The sequence below is a fragment of the Dermacentor albipictus genome, chromosome 3, assembly GCF_038994185.2.
Source record: "Dermacentor albipictus isolate Rhodes 1998 colony chromosome 3, USDA_Dalb.pri_finalv2, whole genome shotgun sequence".
NCBI lineage: Eukaryota > Metazoa > Arthropoda > Arachnida > Ixodida > Ixodidae > Dermacentor > Dermacentor albipictus.
The window spans coordinates 15,517,448-15,534,007 of NC_091823.1; the positions used below are offsets into that span (position 1 = coordinate 15,517,448).

Consider the following 16,560-nt stretch of genomic DNA (forward strand, 5'->3'; position numbering starts at 1 on the left):
ATTTCTTTAGGCGCAGAGCAAGTTTTATGAGATACTTACGAGGTACTAAGAGATATTTTTTTTTCGATTGTGTAAGAAAGAAGTACCTATGTTGTCTTCTTTTTTTCTTTGTTTGTCTTGAGTGAAACAGTCTTTGCTGACACTTCGTAGCTGAAAGCACTTTGAACCTTTGAGACATGTTCAATACCACTTAAAAGCCTCGGTGCCTTTTTAAACGAAAGTGGCTAAGCAGTGCAATCCTCCACCACCTCCCCCCACTGTCTCTGCGGCGCTGGGCAAACGGTGCACGTTTTCGCTGGTATACGACCGTACTTGTTCCAAAGTTTCGTAAAGCGGTTGCAACGCGCGATATTGCAGCTCGGAGGTCTCCAAACTCTTTTGGCCAGAGGGCCGGATCGGCAACCAGGTCTGGTGTCGAAGGCCGGACGATCAATAATTAAATAAACATTAGGGAAAATAAATCTGTAAACATAACAGTACGTAGTGCTAGCTAAACTTTTGTTGCGATTAATTAACGTGCTTTTTTTTTCGAATACTTTTCTTTTATTGTCATTTGTTGTTTTCAGCTGTTGGCATAACATCCAGGAAAAGAGCAAAATAACTACTTTGCGAATAGACTTTCGCTGTCATCATCTAGTCTCAGTGGGTGCATCGATTTGAAGTAATCTTAAACATCCGTCGTCGTAGGCGCCGACTAGGAAAGGGGGGGGGGGGGGAGGAGGGTCACCGGAACCCGAGCCCCCTCCCAAATTTCCGGGGGAGGGAGGCAGAGCGTACCCTCCCCCCAAAAGTGTCATTACCAGAGTTTTTACCCACATCCTTCAAGATTTCCTTTGAATTCCCTCTACCTTTTCTCTTAAAATTTTATTGTGGCTGAAAGCTTACTGCATCACTGCTGGCGCGGACGTGCACGGCTTTTATTCATACTCTCGCTTTAGTTCTGCAACTCCTGGCAATAGGAGGACAAGCGTATTAGAAGCACCAGCGGCTGCTACTCATCCGTATTTTTTCGCTTTAACATATCTTTTGCTAATTTCCAGGACAAACACCATGCACATACACTAGTTAAATGTATACAGAGGAAGAAGCTTATTATAAAGAGAAAGAAGCAACCAAGTAACAATTATTTCTAAATGGTATGGATAGTATATGCCTATAGGATGAATAGATCGCTTCAAATTGCTTTGCGTGCTTTTTTGACGCTGAAAAAAGCCTGCGGGCTTCAGTGACCCTTCCGGCAGTCTTTTTTTTCAACGACGTGTGAAATGCACGTGAATGATATTTGTCTCAGTATGGCCTCTCTTTCCAGTAAGCAATACTAACGATTGGTGAAAAGAATGAGCTCTTCTAATAATTTACATGTATTGGGGACGGAAACATCGCCACTTGCATGCAGAGGTCACAAATTATATAATTCACTCAGTAACCAAATGAGGCCAAGCCGGATTCGCTCGAAATCAGAATCCATAGCAGTCATGCGCAGCAGCGCTTATACACGGACTGATAGTAAAAAAAGATGAAAAATAATACAGAAGCTGCAGTTTCGCCGAAAAGGTGAAGCAGCGTGATAGCGAAGTATAAGACAATTACACGTAGGAAGATTACACCGCCGAGGTACGCCAGAATCTTGGTGGTGCGAGAGGACTCAGGCTGTGAAATTAACTGTCTCCTAATATGAAGTCTTGTAAATACGCATATAAAACCGTCACTTCAGTGAACAGTTCTCCGTGGTCAGCGGAAGTTGCTTCAAGTGCAACTGCTATTAAAGGTTAGCTATCTATCCATTTATCCATCCATCCATCCATTCATTTACCCATTCATCCATCCATCAATTTATCCATCTATCCATCCATCTATCCATCCATCTATCCATCCATCTATCCATCCGTCTATCCATCCGTCTATCCATCCGTCTATCCATCCTTCCTTTTCCTTTCTTTTCCTTTCTTGCTTGGTTTCTTGCTTTTTCTATCTAGCTATATGTTTTGCATCTTTCCTTTCCTATCCTTCTATGTGTCTTTCCAATTTTCTTTCTAACTATATTTTCCTTCCGCTCGAGAAATTCAGCCCCCCGTGGTTTTTCTCTGCACTGGCGCAAAGGAACCGAACCTGACGCCACAAGCACAGGTCGCGAGGCGCAGGAGAGAGGCGGGACCAGTGTTTCGGCGTCGTTCAGAAATAATGGCCCCCGCGCAGCCTTTATTTCGCCGCAGACAGTGGCGGAACGCCAGCAGCGCTGAACGGATCCGGTGGTGGTGGTTTATGACGGGTCCTATGGAGACAGCGGTGCGGTCGATATTTTCTGCCGGGGGCCTGGCGGCGTGAGCGAAAGGAAAGCCCAGACCGCGTAATAACGCACGCCTTCAGCCTATCGCCACGACGACTCGCAGGTGCAAGTGTCCAAGTCGATTTCTCCGCTACAAAACAGGGCGCAAGCCGTCCGCCTCGGTTTCTTGGTAGACGGTGGTGCGGCGCTCGTAGCACTCGCTTTTGGGGCGACACTGCCTATAATGATAATTAAAGAAAACATCAGGCATGTAAATCAACAACAAGACTAAAACTGCATGTCAGCTGACTTCAGCGATTCCTCCGACTCTGAGTTCATATACTGCGACAGCATAAGACAGTTACAGCGGACACCAGCGTCGCGATTGCTGGCTTGCTCCTTAATAATGGTTCTGAGAGAGAAAGAGAGAAAGAAAGAGAGAGAGAGTCAAAGCAGGGAACTAGGTTAGCTAGACAGTCCACTATTCTGACCGACACGCGGAGAAGGGAATGGAGAGAGATGACAACAGTTCAGATTATGCACATATGACGGAGCACAACGTTCCCGCTCTCGGACACTCAACTCTGTCGCCGTCAGGTACAGTCAACCACAAAATTTTATGGACCACGGGATCTCAGAAAACGTTCAATTTCCGAGTAGCCTGTAATAATCATCATCAGCAGCAGCAGCAGCAGCCTGGTTAAGCCCACTGCAGGGCAAAGGCCCCTCCCAAACTTCAACTACCCCGGTCATGTACAAACTGTCACCATGTCGTCCTTGCAAACTTCTTAATCTCATCCGCCCACCTAACTTTCTGCCGCCCCCTGCTACGCTTCCCTTTCCTTGGAATCCAGTCCGCAACCCTTAATGACCATCGGTTATCTTCCCTGCTCATTACATGTCCTGCCCATGCGCATTTCTTTTTCTTGATTTCAACTAATATGTCATTAACTCGCGTTTGTTCTCTCACCCAATCTGCTCTTTTCTTATCCCTTAACGTTACACCCACCATTCTTCTTTCCATAGCTCGTTGCGCCATCCTCAATTTAAGTAGAACCCTTTTCGTAAGCTTCCAGGTATCTGCCCTGTACGTGAGTACTGGTAAGGCACAGCTGTTATCCACTTTTCTCTTGAGGGATAATGGCAACCTGCTGTTCATGATCTGAGAATGCCTGCCAAATGCACCACCCCAGCCCATTCTTATTCTTCTGATTCGTCTACGTAACTGCCGCGATCACCGATGAATGCGCCTATATAGGCGGCCCCAAGTCATCTGCATACGCTGACCTTTCGCAGGATAAGAGGTTTCCAGTGATATGCTCGCTATCGTTCGGGAGCGAGTATATGCGTTATGCGCCACGCAAATGAGTGTGTAGGCATAATAAAGGGAGCAATCACTACGAATACCGGCAAATCAGCGTGAAAACACGGACGTAAAGGGGCATGCAAGGTCACACACATCTGTAAGGGACATGTGTGTTCGTACGTTTTCCCTCGTGTCCATTGTTTTCGCGCAGCTCAGTTCTCTGAAACCGGAACAGAAAGTGTTAAACTTAACGTTACGAGACAGAAAGGCAGCACTACCTTTTAAAGAAAAATTCCGGCTAGCCTATGTAGCTGAGACTAGGGGGCAAACTAAGTGATGGTTCAATAAAGCGTGGGGATGAGCAATGGTTTAGCAACAGACAGAATTGGCGCTTCAGGAGTGGAAACACCGTTAAAAATAAATTCTGGGTTTCTACGTGCCAAACCACGATCTGATTATGTGTCACGCCGTATGGGGGATTCCAGGGTTTTCACCACTTGGAGTTCTTTAACGACCACCCAATGCACGGCACAGCTGAGTTTTTGCATTCCGCCCCCATCGAAAGGCTGCCGCCGTGGCCGGGATTTGAGCCTGCGACCTCGTGCTTAGCAGTGCAGCGCCATAGCCACTGAGCCACCACCCCGGCGGGTGGGAACGCAGCTGAGAATGACAAAGGGTTAGATGAAGGGATGCGACAAAAATAACATTTAACATATGTTTTATACTGACGTAGCAATCATATTATACGGACGCTCGAGGCGCATTCAGGCCGCCGCCGCCGTGAACTGGCGTCATCAACGGAGCAGGCGCGGCCCGCGCGCGGAGGGTTACATAGACGCGGAGTGCGCTTGATTTGAAAAAAAAAAAAAAAGGATTGATTGAAATAGACGCACCGCTCAATCGGGTCAGCGGTGGAGCCACCGCAGCGTTCTGCGTGGCGCTGCTGGAGCGAGCGTTGCGCGCGCGCACGCACGCACGCAAGCATTCCTGCCGAGCTGCTGTGTGTGTGCGCACTGTTCCGATTTGCACGAAAAATAAACGTCACGCTAACGTTGTTTAACATTTCACTGGGACCCGCCGTGGTAGCGCATCGGCTATGGCGTACGTGGCTCTGCTATAAGCGCGAGAAGGCTGACATAGGTGTATCTACCGCGAAATCGGCGTGGGGGAGGGGCGGGTGGCGCACTTCCAACTTTAGAAGTGGCGAACCAAATGAGGCCGTTAGCTCCCCCCCCCCTCTCGACCCCTTTTGAAAGGGTGAAGCCGAGTTTTTCTTTCAGAATTTGTCAGAACATTTATTACGCACACATCCTCTGCTCGGGCAGCTAGGCGTACGTGTCTTTCGGACCTCACCGCGACCCGTTGTAGCAGTCCAGCTAATGTACGCTCGAGCCGCCCATCGCCGCAAGCCGCACCGCACGCGTGTGGTCGCGCGAAAGATTGCACCTATCAAACACTTGTGCACAAATTTCGGTTTACAATGTGTAAGGTATACACTGTGCACACAGTGTAAATGGTAATTTGTGCACAAGCGCTGGATGTGTGCAATTTTTCGCGCGACCGCAAGCGTGCGGTGCGGCTTGCGGCGCGGCTCGAGCGTCCCGCGCTTGCCAGCCATGCGCCGCGCACCGCACGCGTGTGGTCGTGCTACAAACTGTACATGTCGCACACTGGTCCACAGCTTGCGATTTACACTGCATGTGCGGGCACAGCATAAACCGAAACTTGTGCACAAGTGTTCGACATGTGCAATTTTTCGCACGACCGCGTGCATGCGGGCGGCGCGGCGTGCGGTTCGGGCGTAAATCGGCACTCTCGGTTCCCCGCGATCCGAGACGCGCCTAGCACGCCTGCATTGCAGAGGAGACCCCCCCCCCCCTCCCCCCGTCGCCGGGTGATCCGAAATAAGTTTTGCCTTTCGCCACTTGCTTTATGCCTTGTTTGTTCGGGCAGTCTAACTTAGCCATCTCTGAAAACACAAAATTAGCGTTGCGTTTGACAACTTATCGTTCTGTAATATTTAGTATTGGCATTTAAACAATTTTGTCGCTAGATTTATCGACCTTCCTTTCTTTTTTGCGATTTTTCATTTAGCGACCGGCGACTTTGGCAACTTGAATGCGCAACTGGCGACATTTTAGCGACTTCGATGGCAGAAAAGTTGCTTAAGAAATAGCCTTTTAGAACGCACTTTATTATTCGAAGACTACATGTAAGCGGCTGTAACTAGCTCTACGACGCATAGGCTCCGTGCATGAAGCAACGGTTGCCTTCACATTGACAGTCTTGACATTGTGTTTCATAACGCAGTGGTCATCACAGAGTTCACATTGTGCTCACAAAATTTCCTTTTTTTTTTCTTTCTTTCTTTTTAACAAAACCGATTTGAATGGGTTTAAACGCCTCGGGTTCAGCGTTATTACTAAATGCAGCCGATTGGTGAACGTTCGCAAGCACAGGAGTAAATTAATTGGCCGATCAATACTAATTGGACTAAATTTTAAGTTCTTATTTAGAACACAGCAGGTGAAAAACACCCATCGACTGCCTGGAAAGGGGTAGATATCGGAGCGGCTGAGCTAGTTTACGCGAATCTGAACTAATCACTTCCTTTTCTCGCGGCTTTCGAACTAATCGATACTTCACGGCAGCGTTGGGATGGCGGAAGCGTCGTATTTGCCCTCCATAAAGCTTCGGTAATCGTCACCGCCGTGTTAACAACAAGCGGCCAAGCTGGTTCCACAGAATTCAGTTCCCCAACCACGAACGTCCAGAATCAGAAAAATGAAGGTGTAATGTAGATAGGTGCTTTGTGCGTGTGCGTGTGCGTGTGCGTGTGTGTGTGTGCGTGTGTGTGTGGGGGGGGGGGGGGGGTATTTTAGGGGTATTTATGTTTACCTACTAGAAATAACCCTGGGAGTGTCGGCCAGCGCCATCACTCACAAGCTTGGGTGGTGGATGTGGAACATTCTTTCTGCCACAGGCATCACGTGTACGTGAGCTTTTTTGGGCGACGGCAACTGCCCAATAAACCCACACATGCTACCTGAAGGCATCAATGCTGCCGGATTCGAGACCCTCGCTATGTAATGAACGAGGAGAAAGGAAACAAAGGGACCCGATTTTTTTATTAGTCATTTCATAAGAAGCCAACAAAGACACCAAGCACAGCAGAGGGGAAATTATTTATACTTATGAATTTAATTAAAGAAATAGTAAATTAATGGAAATGAAAATCGATAAATAAAACTGGCCGATTCGAAGTCTTTGCCGTACGCATACTCCAATGTATATAGACATAAACATAGGCGCGGGGGGGGGGGGGGGGAGGGTGCGCCTGTTACCTACTCGAAAAACAGTTGGTACGCCACTGGGCGCGGGATAAATCCCGGCCACGACGCCTGCGTTTCTACGGAGGTGAAATGCAAAAACGCCCGGGTACCGTGCCTTCCATGCACGTTAAAGAACACCAGTTGTTCAAATTTAATCTGGAGTCCCACACTACAGCGCGCCTCATAATCATATCGTGGTTTTGGCACATAAAACACCAGGGCCCGTATTCACAAAACGTCATTACGCTAAAGGCGTTCGTGGCAGCCAATAGTGATGTAGGACATTATTAGGGAAGGCGATCAGCCGATGAAAAATAGCACTTACAGACGAAAAGCTTTGTGAATTTGGTCCCAGAATCTTTTTTCACTTGGAGCTGTCTAAGGCCAAAGGTTCCCCGTCGGTCTTATCTCGTGCACCATTGGTACACTGCATAGCGAACTGTAGCATCGAAGCGCGACGCTTTCAACGCCCCTGGCGGCGCTCCTCACCGCGTCGGCATTGTGAGACGCCTGCTAGCTGCCGGGGCGCTGTTCCTTCTGCCCAGCAGCAGTGGCCGCGCGTGCTGCGTCTCGCCAACATGTCGCACCCCGAGGAGTCCAAGAACAACGCTAAGTTTTGCTATCGCTTTCGTCGCTTAGCCCTTCGGACGAAAGTGCCAGTTTTCTTTGATGCCAGTTTTTGTTTTCAGTTTCAGAGTGCGAACCTATGTAGAACAGATAAGCGAACGTGTCGTGGTAGTAGACAAAACCATTGAGCAGTGCGCGAGATCTCCGTAGCTTGTGTTTATTCTGTTGTGTTGTTGTTGTGTCAATATAACTCCAACATAGGCTTCAATGCGTCTCAGTGTTGCTCTCTTGAATGTTGTGACGTCACGGACACACTATACAATGCGGTCAATTGAATAGCAGCACTGAGTCACTTTGTTACGCTTTTATTTTTCTTCGTAGCGGGTGGGAGGCTTTGAGAAGAAGCGATTACTTCGCATCCTGACACTTCCGCACGGGCGCCCTGAAAACTTACGTAAGAGGTCAGGCCGCCCGCACAGTACAATTAAGATCTCGCGTCACCCGCAGTTTGGCGCCTTCAATATGCAGGAACTATAGAACCATATATCTGGCAGGGACAGCTATAGGGCTTTGGTCACGTATAGAAGATGCCGCTCCGGAGAAGCCACGCTTAGAATAACTGTAGATGCTCTCTCCGAGAGTCATATATACAGTGTAACTCTCACGCCGGCCACATTGCAAGTGTTTATAGCGGACCGCGTGTTCGAGACATCTGCTCGAAACACCAATGCCTGTTGTTAAGAATGGCGAGCTGCGAAACAAGATTGCCACACAGTTACGACAGGGCGACACGACGCGCACCTCTCCCTCTCCGTCGCTGCAGCTGGGGGGCGTTCGAAGAAGCGGCCTTTGCGCTGGAATCCGCCGCCTTCCTCCAGCCCCTTCGTCATTGTGACGGAACTAGTTCGGTGCGTGAACAATGATTCCGGAGTTCCCCAACGCGGAGCTGATTTGACACGCATGGACAAGCTGTCGCGGGAACGACGTATTTTTGTGCTTCTCACGCTTCGGTGTGGCACGGAACAACGAGCAACCCTCGATCGGCACCGATAGTTCCCGGAACGGCACCCCGCCAACGCCGTCGTCGGGCATCAGAGCGCGGTTGCCTTTGTGTACGTAAACTGATCTGCAGAGCAGCGGCGAGGTGGTGATGAGTAATCGAACAGTCGCCGCCTCGTATGACCGGCGGATCGAGTGTATAAAAACTGTGGTTGTGCGAGTGCTGGGGACACTTCTCTTGAGCAGTCATGTTAGACTGAGTCACTTCTCTCATGCAGTCATGTTGGACTGTTACTCTTTTTCTCAAGCAGTCATGTTAGACTGAGTTAATTTCTGTAAATAAACCCCCTTTTCCTCGTTCTCGATGAGAAGCAGTTCTTCACTTCATCAACGATCTCAGCGTAAATAAGTTGGACGACGGCATGGGCCAGCTACCTTCGAATTCATGCCGCACTCCAATCTTTGCAAAGGACCACGAGCGATGGGATTGAGCCCCCAATCCTGACACTGTATTGTGCAACTTGTTCGGGCTTGCAAAGGCACTGTTACCAGCATTCCCGACTAGATCCACATAAATCATGCATTCATAAGCGCGAGCTTGTCTGTGACCCTTGTAATGAACACAAACGAGTTGCCCTAGGGCAAGGACGTTTTGTGGCCAAGTCGGCACCCATATAGTCCTTCTATGGGCTGCGAAATATGTAAAACATGCGACGTCAAGTATGAAGTCTCCACGCAAAAATAGGAACCCGTACTTTTTTTAGTGCGAACAGTGCCTAGAAATCAGAAGCAGGGGGTAGCACACTTACGGTAAATGCATACAGTTTATTGCTGAACAAATTTTGGTAGCATTGTAGGCAGGAATTGGGAGCTTTTTCCGGTAAGAGAGTCGGTGCTTTCAGACACCTCTATTTCATATGTTCTTACAGAGAAAAAATAAATACCGAAAAAATTCAGTTCGAGCACATGCTCCTACAATTCGCAACGCAAGTAGGAGCTGGAGGATTTGTAACAAAAATTAAGCTGAGTAACTGACCGGGCTACGAGCTTAAATTATAACCTTACTAGAAAACAAATATATTCATCTATGTACCGACGTGGCCTCGTTAAAGTTACCGTTCTAAGCGTCACATTTGAGTCCAGCACTTTATCTATGAGTTTATTTCTAAGAACATATATAATAAAAACATACATTGTAACTAACATTTGCACATTGCGCACATGCGCTTGCCTCACCGCCTCAAGTTCGAGCTCGCGTATTAGCGTGGGTGTTACAAAAAAACCGGTCACTGAGGTTGTTTGATTTCCTTTCCGCCAAACTCCTGTACCTCTATAGGCGTTTTGCTTTTCGTTTCTCTTCACTCCGGAAAGAGGTTTTACAAAGCACAGTCACGTTCTCTTTAAGTGTGGCAGCTACAAACACCGCCCCCACATTGGAAACTTGTCGGTAACAGCTGCGTAGAACGTGAAATATGCTCCGAAGACAGAGCAATTTCCCTACGAAAATACCTCCCCGCAACATTACCTGTCCTTTTAAACGCGTTTGTTATTTTGTTGTTTTCCTTCTAGTAGGTAGTACCTATCGCAATGCATATTTTTCTTTTCTTTTTTTTCCTGACGAAAGCCGCGCAATCTTACCGTTCCAGCAATAACTTGGGCGAGCGGCCAACTGTAATCTTGACCTGTGGTTAAGCAAGGCGCGTGCAACGTTTGAAGCCCCATATTACGTCGGAGCCCCAAGCTTCCTGTCGCCATTGATTAGAGCGACTGCTTCGATATATGAAGTCGACTCCGACTCAAATTTCAAAATTCCAGAACCCAATTCGCCGGCTTAATTGGAGAACGTGTTATAGAAGACCACGCCGGGCCATGGTGCCAGCCTCCTCGAGGAACAGCTCCTTGCGACATCGCCGTCACGACAGCTAGCCTTCCACCTAAGGTTGCACGGAATAAATTGTACCATGCCACGTACACTGACGCAACGCCCTCGGTGTGTGAGGGAAGGATTTTAAGCGAAAGCTGGTGGTGCAATCGTGATACAAATAAGTACATGCAATATAAAAGTATGTATAAGTTTCTGCATGTCATCGTTAACTCCAGGAACTAAAACTAAACTAAACTAACTTTCAGGAACTAAAAGAACAGCTCATGGTCTGCCCGTGCGTGGAAAACAGACGGCACCAGGGGTTATTGAAAAAAAAAAACGAAGAAATCTTTGCCGGTTTTTGAACAGAACTTAAGACCTTGTCAATTTAGCCCCTTTACAGTAATATACTTTCGCCTTTCAATTTAATAGATCTGTAATTAATACGGTCACCTCTTCTCCGCTTGATGAATATAGGCCTCGTGGTCAGTTAAACATTTTAGCCGAAACAGTAATCGTCTAATCGGTTAATCGATTCTGTTGATTTCCAAACGTGACGTCTGAATACCGAGATCAACACAGATAACGTTCTGAAGGCACTTACGAGATACACTAAATCACTTTGCACTAGTAAACCATCGTTTTAGAATTCGATTCTCGTTAATTTTGCCGTAAGCAGTTGATTATGAGCATAGAAAATGAATGTCCCTACGCCGGTACGTCTGTGTGACGTCACGGATTTCAAAGTACTACTTTCACGTATTTTGGTCGTTGTGGCACAGAACAACTTCCAAATTTTAGTCTGGCTACTGTAGAAGGCAACGTATATAGTCGATGTACGTAGATAAAAGGTATGCCTCGGTCCGAGCAAACGCCGTCAAAATCCATGACGTCACGCAGAGCTGGCGCGGTAACTTCAAAGAGGCGTCGACAGGATTCTTTCGTTTTTGCGTCTTTTCTGGTTTACCAAGCCCTCTCACACAGTAAGAGTGGTTTACAAGTATACCTCAACTTACTTTTCTCTTTCGTCCCTTTAAATTAGATATAAGAGTCTCAACGTGTCCGTATAACATAATGATGATGTTTACTGGCATCCCCTTTGAAAGACTATGAAAGTTGAACTCCAGATCAGATAGGGAAAAGACTATAATAGCGTTAGTTGTATTATCTATCGCTATCTAGCCTTTTCCTTATCTAATTTGGAGTATAATTTTCACATTCAAAACCTCCATCGCTATATCTGTACGATTACATACGCTTGCAATGACTCCGGCTCTATCAATCTCTTTCCTGCTTTTTTTTTTTATCCTCCGGTACTCCAATTGTCACTACTTATCTTGACTGCTGGGCAATTATTCCTTCATCTTCTTGGAATCCCAATGCTTCTGGAAGGTGTACATTCCCTACGGGTCTCGCTTAGTGAATATCTTGGCATTCCATTACGATGTGCCAAGTAATTCTCGTCTTTTTTTTTTCAGCATACGTTTCATCCTTTAGCGTACATTTGCTCCGGTATGTTTTTGTCCTCAGGCAGCCAGCTCGGGCCTCAAATAGCAAGGCACTGCTCTTTGCGTAATCATGCATATTTTTCCTGGTTGGTAACATGGCTTATTCTGAAGAAACAACGGAAAGAGGTGACACAGATGAAAAGGAAAATACAATGAAGCACTGAGCTTCGCGACGGGTCAGCAGTAAACAAAATTTTTTGACGCTTTGTCGTTGAACAAACTGCCAGGAGATGATGCCAGCGCTGCTGCTACAGTCCGCGTCACCGGAATTCCATGTTATGCATGGGCCCACCCAAACTCCCCGTTGTCTTAAAACTGAAGCCATGGTGCATTGGACACCACTAAACATCGCTAAAGGTTGCGGCAGATGGCAGACCGGAGAATAAAAGGCTTCCGCCTCGTGGTGTTTCCCTTCCTCTCTGTGTGGTGTCTCCCTTGCTCTCGTGGTGTTTCACTTGCTATATAACTAACATTTTAGCATGGGTGACTGCGCTAATTAACGCTCCCCACAAGCACAGACAAGGCGCCGCCGCTCGACAAAAATGTGAAAAAGGACATGGCGAGCACTCATGCTCTGAATGTCTCTGTGTGGTGCTTGTTCATTCGCGTGTTCACTCACGTTAACGAAGGCGCATCAACACCACCAATCTGTCCGAATCAGCTGATTACTAATGTCCTGAAGACGACAAGTCCCCTTCTCGTAGGAGCAGAGGTTTCGTCAGCTTCCGCAAAGACAAACTAATAAACTACAGCGTCAAGAAACCGGACAGACGGATGGAATACGAGGTAGAAAAACGCCGACAGTCCTGTTTGTTATGTCCACTAACGTTTCTTGGCACTGTGTTTGATGCGTCAACACCTATCAACATTTGCTCATAATAACCGTGGCTGCCCAGAAATTTTGTGCAAGCTTGATGACGCTCGTCTGCTGATTCGTCGCCGCGTACTCAGGCAGCATCCAGACGAGCGCGTCGCCAGTGGAACGTTCCCGCCCCCTGTTCACGGTCGAGGCTTGCCACGCCGCGCTAGAGCGCAACTGCTCAAGCTGAGGGTTGGCTGCATGAGCGTGCACAAATGTTTATGCAGACAAGGACATGTGGCCAGTCCATCGTGTACGTCTTGTGGCTGCTGCGAGACTCAGTCCCTTATATTTGAGTGTCCCGTTCTCAGTGCACAGCGCATGTCGCTATATAGTGAGAGACTATCATCTCCTTGGCCTCCGGTGTACGATACTCAACGAATATTTGTTGTACCCCAGTGGTTGTGCGTCTAAACGTGATCAGGCTCATCGCGCTCTACTTACTCTTCTAGAGTTAACTAACTTAGGTTCACGTTTGTGAACCTTAGTCACCTAAGCGTCGAAACTATTCTATTCAACATTCTGTAGTAGCGTGACCTTCAGTGAGCGGCCATACTGTGTGTGATCTGTACTGTGTGTTCTACTTTATTCTTTAATTTGTCCTGTTGCTATTCCTTTCCTATTTCCTCCCCTCCTTCCTCTCTTCTGTTGCTGTGTTGCTGTCACCTCCCTTCTGAAGAGTAGGCAGGACTTGTGCCCCTTCCGGTGGCAGTTGCCAGCCTGCTCCTCGCTTTCCCGTTAATTGTATATTTGTGTTCAAAACAAATAATAATAATTGCCCGAGATTATCTCTCCGAAAGCTAATGGCGAAATCCGTCAGTCCGATCTGGAGCACCTTTTCCTCGCGACGGCAATTACGGACGCTCGAGGCGCAATTTCGCCGTCGTCGCCACCATACGGTCCCGCGGCGTCGACGATGCGCGCGCGCTCGGATGGTTACGGAACGCCTCCAGAGAGACGACAGGCGCGCAGTGTGTTTGCCAGCAAATGCGACGAAGCCTAGTCCCGATCGGCTCTGAGCTTCAAAAGTGAGCTTCGGAACAGAATACTAAAGTGTATAACACCGTAATCGGCGAGCGCTCACAAATGCAAATATAGGAAGCAAGTTGTAGTTGCACTATGTTACTCGTCGCACGTCGTGCACCAACGAGGCGTGACGCCCGCAACGCCGTTGGCGGCACTCCTCGTGCCCGCGCTGCGAGGCGCATGGTAGATGCCGGGGCCCTGTTTCTCCTGCGCAGCAGCGCTTGTCTCGCCCGCGCTGCTTCCGCGTATTGTTACAACACAATCCGTCGAGTTCACGCACAACGCTGAACCTAACTTGCTGTCGCTTTCAATGCATTGCCCTTCGGGCGAAATTGCCCAATTTGTGTTCTGTTCCACGGTTGAGAATTCGCGTACCTTTGATTGATGAGAGGCGAGATATCGCGTTTCATTTGTACAGCAGACGAGATCTACATTCAACAAACTATCATAGCAAATCATATTGACCGCAAAAAAGACGGGGACATAGGAAGAAAACCGCCTGTGCTGTTTATGTGTTTTCTTCCTATGTCCCCGTCTTTTTTGCGGTCAATATGATTTGCAGTAAATACCAACTAGGCCAAACTGAAGTTCTTCTGAAACTATCATAGACGTCTACGATACTACTACACGGAATTATTTCTGCTACTAGCCACTACAATATAAATCTGTAGACCAAGCGAGCGTCTCTTCTGTCCGAGGGAGCAAGAAACACTGGTTCATCTATTCGTCCCCCCAACTGTATAGGGTAGCCAAACGTGCACGTCCTTAAATAACCTCCCTACCGCTCGCTCTTCGTTTTTCTCTCAATGTATGCAAACCAAGCAGCGAAATTTGCCGCAATAAAAATAGCAACAAAGCACGACACGTACCTTTGTCACAACACAGGCAGCCCTCAGTGCCAACGACGGGAATGACCTCGCAGTTCTTCACGGTCTGGAAGTTCGAAGTGCAGCCGCCGCAGGTCGGACAGTGCTCGGGCAAACAAGTGGGCAGCCCAGCCGCCGACATGGTCGCAAGCAAAAACACGGCGGTGAATAGAAGGAAGCCGCGAATCCTGGCACCCATGACACCGGCTCGCTTGTCTTTGGACGGCACGTTCAGAAGTGACGCTAACACGCTTAACAGTGTCTTCGCACCTTCCAAGCGTACGTCTGCAAACCTATAAGCTGCCGTTAATGAACCGACGGTGTATGCTGTTTGCTGCAGTCCCCGACCTTGGCACGCTGTTATATAGGACGTAAGATCGCACGTATAGGCGGGGAAAGAATGCGAGTGCGCACCAAATTGTAAAGGAACACTATGATACTATACCAGACTGGATTCTTGCGCCCTCTGACGAAGCAATTGAGCGCCTGGTATCGTAATGGCAGTAATACGAGCGCGAAAGAACGCGCATGTGAAGTGCCATATCTCGACAACAGGCACCTGCTTCGTCAGAGGGTGCAACACTGCACTTCGGCATTAGTTTGGCACATGTTCACAGATCCCGCAAAAAAATATTTCCTTTCCTGTGCACCTGCTGCGAGGACGGCAATTTCAGCTTAAGAAACATATCAATACGCCGTGGTTCAGCGTGTGTAACCCACTACCACAAAGCTGTATGGTTATAGCATAAACCTTGCAAGCGTTCAAGAAACGTGCCGCGAATTCGCCTTCGCTTTGGGCGGAACACGAGAAAATGGCGCACCTATACGTCCCTTGGTGTAAAGGTCGAAATCCAGATCGCCTGCATGCTTCGTTTGCGGTCTTTAGGAAACGAAGTGTCGACGTCAGTTGGTATCGGCTGTTTACGACAGAGCGACTTTTCATGTCCCCGCACTATCATCATGAAAGGGACGCGTGAATTTCGCAATATAAATAATAATAATAATAATAATAATAATAATAATAATAATAATAATAATAATAATAATAATAATAATAATAATAATCGGTATAAATTCTATGTACTTGCCGACTTTAGCCTCGCAGCGAAGTGCAAAACATACGCAACCTCAAAAGTCTCTTAATTCTGTATTTATAGTTCGTACTTTGGAGCAGTAGCAAAACAGAGCAGAGTTTACGAATTCAGCTCCTTAATTGTCTATTTAACCGTCCGTGGCCCATGTGCGCATCAGTGAGCAGTCGACGCACTCATGTGTACGGCAAACGGACAAGGCAACTTGTAACAACCCGGAATCTTCTTACTACAGAGGCTTCTCGTTTGGTAACTGTAAAAAAAATGAACCAGTCGTCAAGCATTATTACAGAAATTGACCATTTAGCCGATCACTTACACAGCCCTGCAGTGTGTCCATGGGTAACCTAGCCAGTCTGTTCCACGATTTTAGGTGAAAGATAAAGGCTTACGTCCGCAACAACTAATTATTAAACAAACGGCTTTCGTGCAGATATTATTCTGAATTCCTAACCGGGTCAACGAACATAGGGAAGAAAGAATGAAGCGCAAGAGCGAATTCACGAAGAATGTCGTGTACTCATGGGTCGCCTTCTTTCATCTGTGCATGTAGCCTTTGCACTGGGGCACGCTGTGCGATTGCATGGCCTCAGTAAACCGAACAACCTCAGGTCGACGTTTTCGTGCATTGTAAAGCTGTATCTCGTCAGGGTGCACGGTGTTACACTCGAGGAAACATCCAACGAGTCCGAGAAGTAACCGACATCGATGTATTAGTCCGAAACTTAGTCGATCACTATCATAGACCAGATATATGGCCATAATCGCTTGTCTTCGCAACAAAAGCGGTTCCTCGTTGGAGATTATTTCCGAGCGGTGCAAAATATATGGTGCAACTAACAAAGCGTCACCACGCTAGTGCTTTTTCGAAAGCGT

General features: G+C 47.6%; 1 long non-coding RNA gene across 1 annotated transcript; it reads right to left on the reverse strand.

Annotated features, from left to right (window-relative positions):
- Positions 1 to 2,160: 2,160 nt before the first annotated feature.
- On the reverse strand, positions 2,161 to 15,481 carry LOC135917485 (uncharacterized). Its single transcript, XR_010569292.2, has 2 exons — positions 14,597 to 15,481; positions 2,161 to 2,505 (listed from the first exon to the last, which is right to left on the reverse strand). It is a non-coding gene; the product is annotated as an uncharacterized lncRNA (long non-coding RNA).
- Positions 15,482 to 16,560: the final 1,079 nt, after the last annotated feature.